The 6,550-nt window shown below is 38.2% G+C and overlaps 1 non-coding gene across 1 annotated transcript; it reads left to right on the plus strand.

Annotated features, from left to right (window-relative positions):
• Nucleotides 1–1,603: 1,603 nt before the first annotated feature.
• LOC141593593 (small nucleolar RNA R71) lies at nt 1,604–1,710 on the plus strand. Its single transcript, XR_012521667.1, has one exon. It is a non-coding gene; the product is annotated as a small nucleolar RNA R71 (small nucleolar RNA).
• The last annotated feature ends 4,840 nt before the right edge of the window (nt 1,711–6,550 follow it).

The raw sequence follows: 6,550 nt of genomic DNA on the forward strand, positions 1-6,550 counted from the left end.
AATTACCGCACCGGCGGTGTGTAGGAAAGGTCTTCCTAGGATGATTGGAATGTTGGAATCTTCCTCCATATCAACAATGACAAAGTCCACCGGGATGAAAAACTTCCCAATTCGCACAGGGACATCTTCCCATATCCCTAACGGTGTCTTCGTCGATCTATCGGCCATTTGGAGTGTGATGTTGGTGCATTTAAGCTCTCCCATTCTCAACCTTTTACTTACCGAGTACGGCATGACACTCACACTAGCCCCTAGATCACATAAGGCTTTGTTGATCGTCGTGTCGCCAATGGTACACGGTATTGAGAAGCTTCCCGGATCCTTTAACTTTGGAGGTGAACTCCCTTGAAGTATTGCACTACTCACCTTAGTGAAGGCGATAGTCTCAAGTTTCCGGATCGACTTCTTCTTTGTGAGGATATCTTTCATGTACTTTGCATAGGCCGGAACGTGATTGATTAATTCCGTGAAAGGAATTGAGACTTCTAAATTCTTCACAATTTCCATGAACTTTCCAAGTTGATCATCAAATTTGGGCTTGGCTTGACGACTTGGAAAAGGAAGTCTAATCACAATGGGCTCATTCTCTTTGGCCTTGTCTTCATTTTTCTTTGAACTTTCTTCTTTTGATGATTCTCCATCTTTAGAGTTTTGCACAATTTCTTCCTTTTCACTAGCTTCCACAACCTCATCCTCAACTTGCTTCTTCGGTGCTTCATACCTTGTACCACTTCTCAAGTGAATGGCACTAACCGTTTCATGTCTAGAGGGATTACTTTGAGGTGGTAATTGCCCCTTTTGTCTTTGTGAGCTTGAAGATGCTAGTTGAGTCAATTGGGTTTCCAACATCTTGGTGTGAGCTAGAATGTTGTTGATGGTGGTTTCTTTTGCTTGGCTATCTTTTTGCATTTGGGTGAAAAATTCTTGTTGATTCTTTTGCATTTGGAGGACCGGTTTTTGGACATCAAAACCTTGGTCATTTTGGTGATTGTATGGATTTTGATTTTGGTAACCTTGGTTTTGATTGTAAAAGGGTCTTTGATTTTGGTTTCTCATGGGTGGTGGAGTGTATGTTGTTTGAGGGTTTTGAACATTTTGGCTTTTGTATGAGAGATTTGGATGGAACTTGGGGTTTTCATTGTAAAAATTTGAATAAGGGGTACCACTTTTATATGCTTGGAAAGCATTCACTTGTTCGGTTGTTCCCCTACACTCACTTGGTTCATGACCCAAAGTTCCACAATTCTCACATATCCCACTTGGGATTGATGAGGATGCCGTCATGGCATTGACATGATGCTTTGATGATTTTGAGTTTTCCTCAAGTCTAGCCATAGCTTGTTCAAACTTCAAGTTGATAGTATCGATATGGGAGCTTAGTTGGGCACCTAATTGAGTAACGGCGTCCACTTCGTGCTTTCCTCCTCTAGTAGCCTTGCGAGGCCTACTATATTGTGAATTGTGGATTGCCATCTCTTCAATTTTGCTCCAAGTTTGGTTGTCATCAACCTCGGTGAACATCCCATTCGAGCCCATATTGAGAATGTTCCTAGAATCTTCATATAAACCATTCAAAAATTGTTGCACCAAAAACCATTCGCTAAGTCCATGGTGAGGACATGAGCGACAAATTCCCTTGAATCGCTCCCAAGCTTCATACAAAGACTCTTCATCCCTTTGCTTAAAACCCGTAATTTGAGCTCTTAGCATATTGGTCTTTTCCGGTGGGCAGAATTTTTTGTAGAAAGCTAGAGCCAACTTCTTCCAAGAATCTATTCCAAGGGTGGCCTTATCAAGGCCCTTCAACATTGCTTTGCGGTGCCGATTAAGGAAAAAGGAAATAAGACCCATCTAATTTTGTCTTGAGTCACGCCCGTTTGAGAGATAGCATCACAATAATCGCAAAAGGTTTCCATATGAGAATGAGGATCCTCACTAGGCATCCCCCCAAATTGGCTCCTCTCAACTAGTTGGATGAAGGCGGACTTGGCAATAAAGTTTCCGGTGAGATGTTGCGGTGTGGGAGTACCATTTGGTAGATTCTCCTCGGTGGGTACGGAGTGTGACGAGAATTTTGGCATTGTAGGTGGATTTTGTGGGGTATTGTGTAATGGGTTTTCTTCTCCTTCTATTGCGAAAGGATTGACAAACTCACTAGTGGGTTGAACAACTTCACCAACACCTCTCAAATTCCTCCTAACAAGTCTCCTATTGTTCGTCAAGGTTCTTTCGATTTCACGGTCAAAAGGTAACAATTCACTTTGTAACCATCTAGACATGCAAAATATCAAACAACTCAAAAACAATTAGAACAAACCTTGAGGAATTTTACTTCCTCAAGGTGAAGAAAGACACAACTAATAACAAAAAAGGAAATCTAAGTCAAACACACACCGTCCCCGGCAACGGCGCCATTTTTGATGCGATCCTGCTAAGTGTTCACAAATTAAGATGTGGTCGTTGGTCACGGTCGAATCAAAACACAATTTATAGCTTAACAAGCAACTCTACAATTAGTAAAGAGGCAAGTAAAGGTCGGATCCCAAGGGACGGGAGTTGAAATGAGATTTCTATTGTAACTAGTGGTGTCTAAGGGGTGTCACAAATTGGGTTGATGTAGAAGGTTACTGAACTAGAATAATAATGAAAATAAACAAGCAAGATGAATAAAAAGGGGTGTAAACAATTGATTAAAGGCACTAGAGTGTCATGGGATCATAGGGGAATCATGGGATATGATCATACAAACATGTTCTCAAATTATAAGCAAGCAATTATTGTTGTGATGGATTGAGTTGGGTTATATCTTACAATCCTAGGAAAGTTTGGGTCCCGGAGCCGAATCGATTAGATTGTACAACACCTACAAGTCGACTTAATCTTCCCTACTCAACAACATGCATGGTCTAATGAGACTCGAGTTGGGTTATGTCTTACAAGTCTCATTGAAAAGATAGGAGATGATAGTAAATGCAAGGATTCATAGGCTTAGCATTTCATCAAATATAACATGTGCATGAGTTGAGATCAAAACAAGCAAGCAAATAAAACATGAAAGCATATTAATTTAAGCATGAATCATTCCCCATGTTGGTTTCCCCTAATCACCCATTAACCCTAGCTAAGAGACTACTCACTCATTATCATGTTGATCATGCTAGCAAGGTTGTCAATCATACCAACAATATGAAACATGATGAATAAATGAAAGTAATTAACAATAATTAAAAAGGGATTAAGAGATTATACCTACTAATGATTCCAATAATAAAGCAAGAATAATAGAAGTACTTGAATGCTAGATTGAGAGGTTGTCAATCTCCCAATAATAACCCAAATAATCTTCAATTACCCAAAATAAAGGATGAACAAAAGAGAGATTAAAGAACTAAAACTTGAATTAAAACTTGATTAATACTTGATTACAATATTGAAGAGAGATTTGATTGATATTAACTACACTAATTATTGATAAGAAGAACATGCTCCTCTAATTAGCCTAATGGGGTATTTATAGTGAAAATTAGAGAGGATGCATTAGGGTTAACTAAGGGCTAAACTAGTAATTACACTTTTTAAGTTGAGCAAGGAGGACCCGATATTTTCTGAGAGAAGGGCTTCTCTTTTCGTGGCTTGAAGAAGACAATCCGTGCTGTGAAGAAATCCGGGCGGAATAAGGTCGGGACGGACGGATTTGGGCGGTGGAATCCGAGCGGATTTGGAGCAAGACGCTCGGATTGTAGAGGGGGAATCCGAGCGGATTCAGGCACGGGACGCTCGGATTGTGCAGGGGCTGGACGGGCGGATTGTTGACAATCCGCTCGGATTGTCAGTCAGCATAGTAACTTCTTCTTTTCTTCCATTTTCTTCATAAATTCCTTGGGGATTTCCTTGGGGACTCAAGGATCTTTCCTCAACATTGCTCTTCTACTATGATATGTACAAAGGCCTTCTAATCTTGTCTCTCCTTGATGCTTGGTCATTGAATTCGATCAATTTAGTCTCGTTTTGCCATGAAAATGCAAGATTCTTACTCCTTTCCTACCAAGGGATCAAAATCTCAAAGAATATGCAAAACAAAGAACTAAAGATAAGAAATGACCCAAATAAGCACTAAAAAGCATGGAAACAAGGCTAATTCGGGGGCTAAATATGCGCCAATTATGGTCACATCAGTGCCCATTCCCTTTGATGACAAAATGTGGTAGAACATGGATGAATGATGGTTGCATGGTTTCAAGGGTCACCTTGTAATAAACTGTTAGAAAATATTAATCTCATTTTTCGACATATTCATATATGTTACAATTTAATTTTGTCATAAAAATAAATTTAGATCTTATGCATGCAAACATAAATAAATATAGAGAAGAAATCGTTTTCCTTACTATAAAATTTCGGATCAAAGGGCACAAGTAAGATCTCCTTCGTACTTGTTCTTGAGCTTTCCAACAATGGATGAGCAAGATTCAAGTTTAGAATCTCTCCCAAAAGCATATACCCAAGGAAAACTCATAATAACTAATATTATTTTGTACTAGAAATAATATAAGTCTTACATAAAATTGACACAAAACAAATTTGTATTTCTCTTGAAAATTTCGGTCAAGAGGAATGATTTGTGAGGTTTATTTTTCTCTAAGATTCTTCACAAGATGGAGAAAGAAAATTTTCTTACACTAGAAAATTATATGTGTAGTAATGAATGGAAAATAGATAAAATCTCTATTGTGCACCCACAAGAAAACCGGTTGGGGGGGGGGGGGGTCAATATTGCGGAGCCAATGCATGGTCTTGTTCTTCTCAAGGCAAGACTAGGCATGCATGGCTAGAGGTAGTCTTTTATCATTATGTTTTCCACTAAGATAAAAAACACAATATATATAAACCTTAATCCCCAATATTTCGGTACATTTGAGATAAAATGGGAGGTCCATTTTAATTTGTCATTTGTCAATTGTGACATATGTGACATGTTACTTGACATGTGAATTTGTAATGTATTTTTAACATATTAAAAATCAACATACTCATAAAATATGTCATATACAAAATCGACTAGTAATTAGTAATTACTTGTACCAAAACGGTTTATCAAATTATAAATTAAAACGTCTTGTATTTATAATAAATTATTCATTCAATTTCAATTTCAATTGTTTCGTAAACAATAATTTAATCTAAGTAACAAGACAATTTGATTACTTAGACCGTATCTAATTTAATCGAATTACAATAAGACACGTTAACTTTACTCACAAAATCATCCGTCAATTTTAAGCAATTTAATTAACTCGTATCGGCATACGATTAATTAAAAAATCAATTAAGAGTATTTCCCTCCAGGTATGACCTAAGGGGATCAACTGATCACCACCGTCGCACGACAGTAATGTCAAACTCTAGACAGCCAATCATTACCGATATGTGTGGACCAGTTGACTGTAAAATATTACATCCCACGTGTATTCTTAAAATGAGATTTAAACATGTGATCATCATGATCGACAATTGCGATCGCATTATTGTCGGAGGTCACATATTCCAACAATCTCCCACTTGTCCTCGACAAGTGTGCGTCACCAATTCTCTTGTCCTATTACTATCTCCCACTCAATGCAATGTGTCTTTCAAGTCGTACTTGCAAGTGATCATATCGAGAGTGGTTTCCTCGATCTGGAGAATAACTGATTGACCGGAGTTATCTACCATAGATACCTTCCGAGCGTGGCCACGCATTTCCAGTTCATTACTCCTCGAGTGGCCCTGAGATATTGTTTTAACCCTGACAAGGGGGTGGACAATTCCTATCGCACTCATTCCCTTCGACTAGCCATAGCCATCATAACCCAAAATATGCCCATTTGACCCCATTTACGAAGGTCGTAGTAACACAAATCAAAGTTAATCTGAAACTGTGCCACCTTAGGTGAATAGTCTTTAGTCAAAAGAATCGACTCATTAGAATACTATAGTAGCTCTCGCCACGACCAGGCTATATAAATTTTCCATAACTCTATAAGCGGTCATAAGTCCCGACAAAGTGTTCCTAACAGTCTGCCTATGTGATCGACTAGTCATCTCACATGACTCTATGGCACTTGAACTTGCTATCAATCACATCACACTCTAGTCACTTCGAGACGTCACCTCATACAAGTGACTATGGGCAAATACCATGTTAATCCGGGTTCACTTTAACGGGGTTCAATATTGTCTCTACAACCCGTTTGGATGTAACAAGGTATAAAAGGGAGTTTTTAGATTTAAAAACTCGAACAACAAATGTGATTATCACATATGAATAGTCAATACCAGATTACTACTTTATATTTTTATAATCCATTTTCATTTTGTATGTAGTTGTTCATCTCAATGCAATTGAAATGACATATGACATGACTCATCATGTTAAGCCTATGAGAAGGCTTTGGTTAGTAGGTTTTATCAACTTCTTGTTCCTTACTCAACCTTACTACATACTCGTTTTTCTTTGTAATGTATACATTTGCATTACAAAACTTTCTGAGTACGTGTCTAGATCCAATCT

This window comes from Silene latifolia, chromosome 7 (assembly GCF_048544455.1).
Source record: "Silene latifolia isolate original U9 population chromosome 7, ASM4854445v1, whole genome shotgun sequence".
NCBI classification, from domain to species: Eukaryota; Viridiplantae; Streptophyta; class Magnoliopsida; order Caryophyllales; family Caryophyllaceae; genus Silene; species Silene latifolia.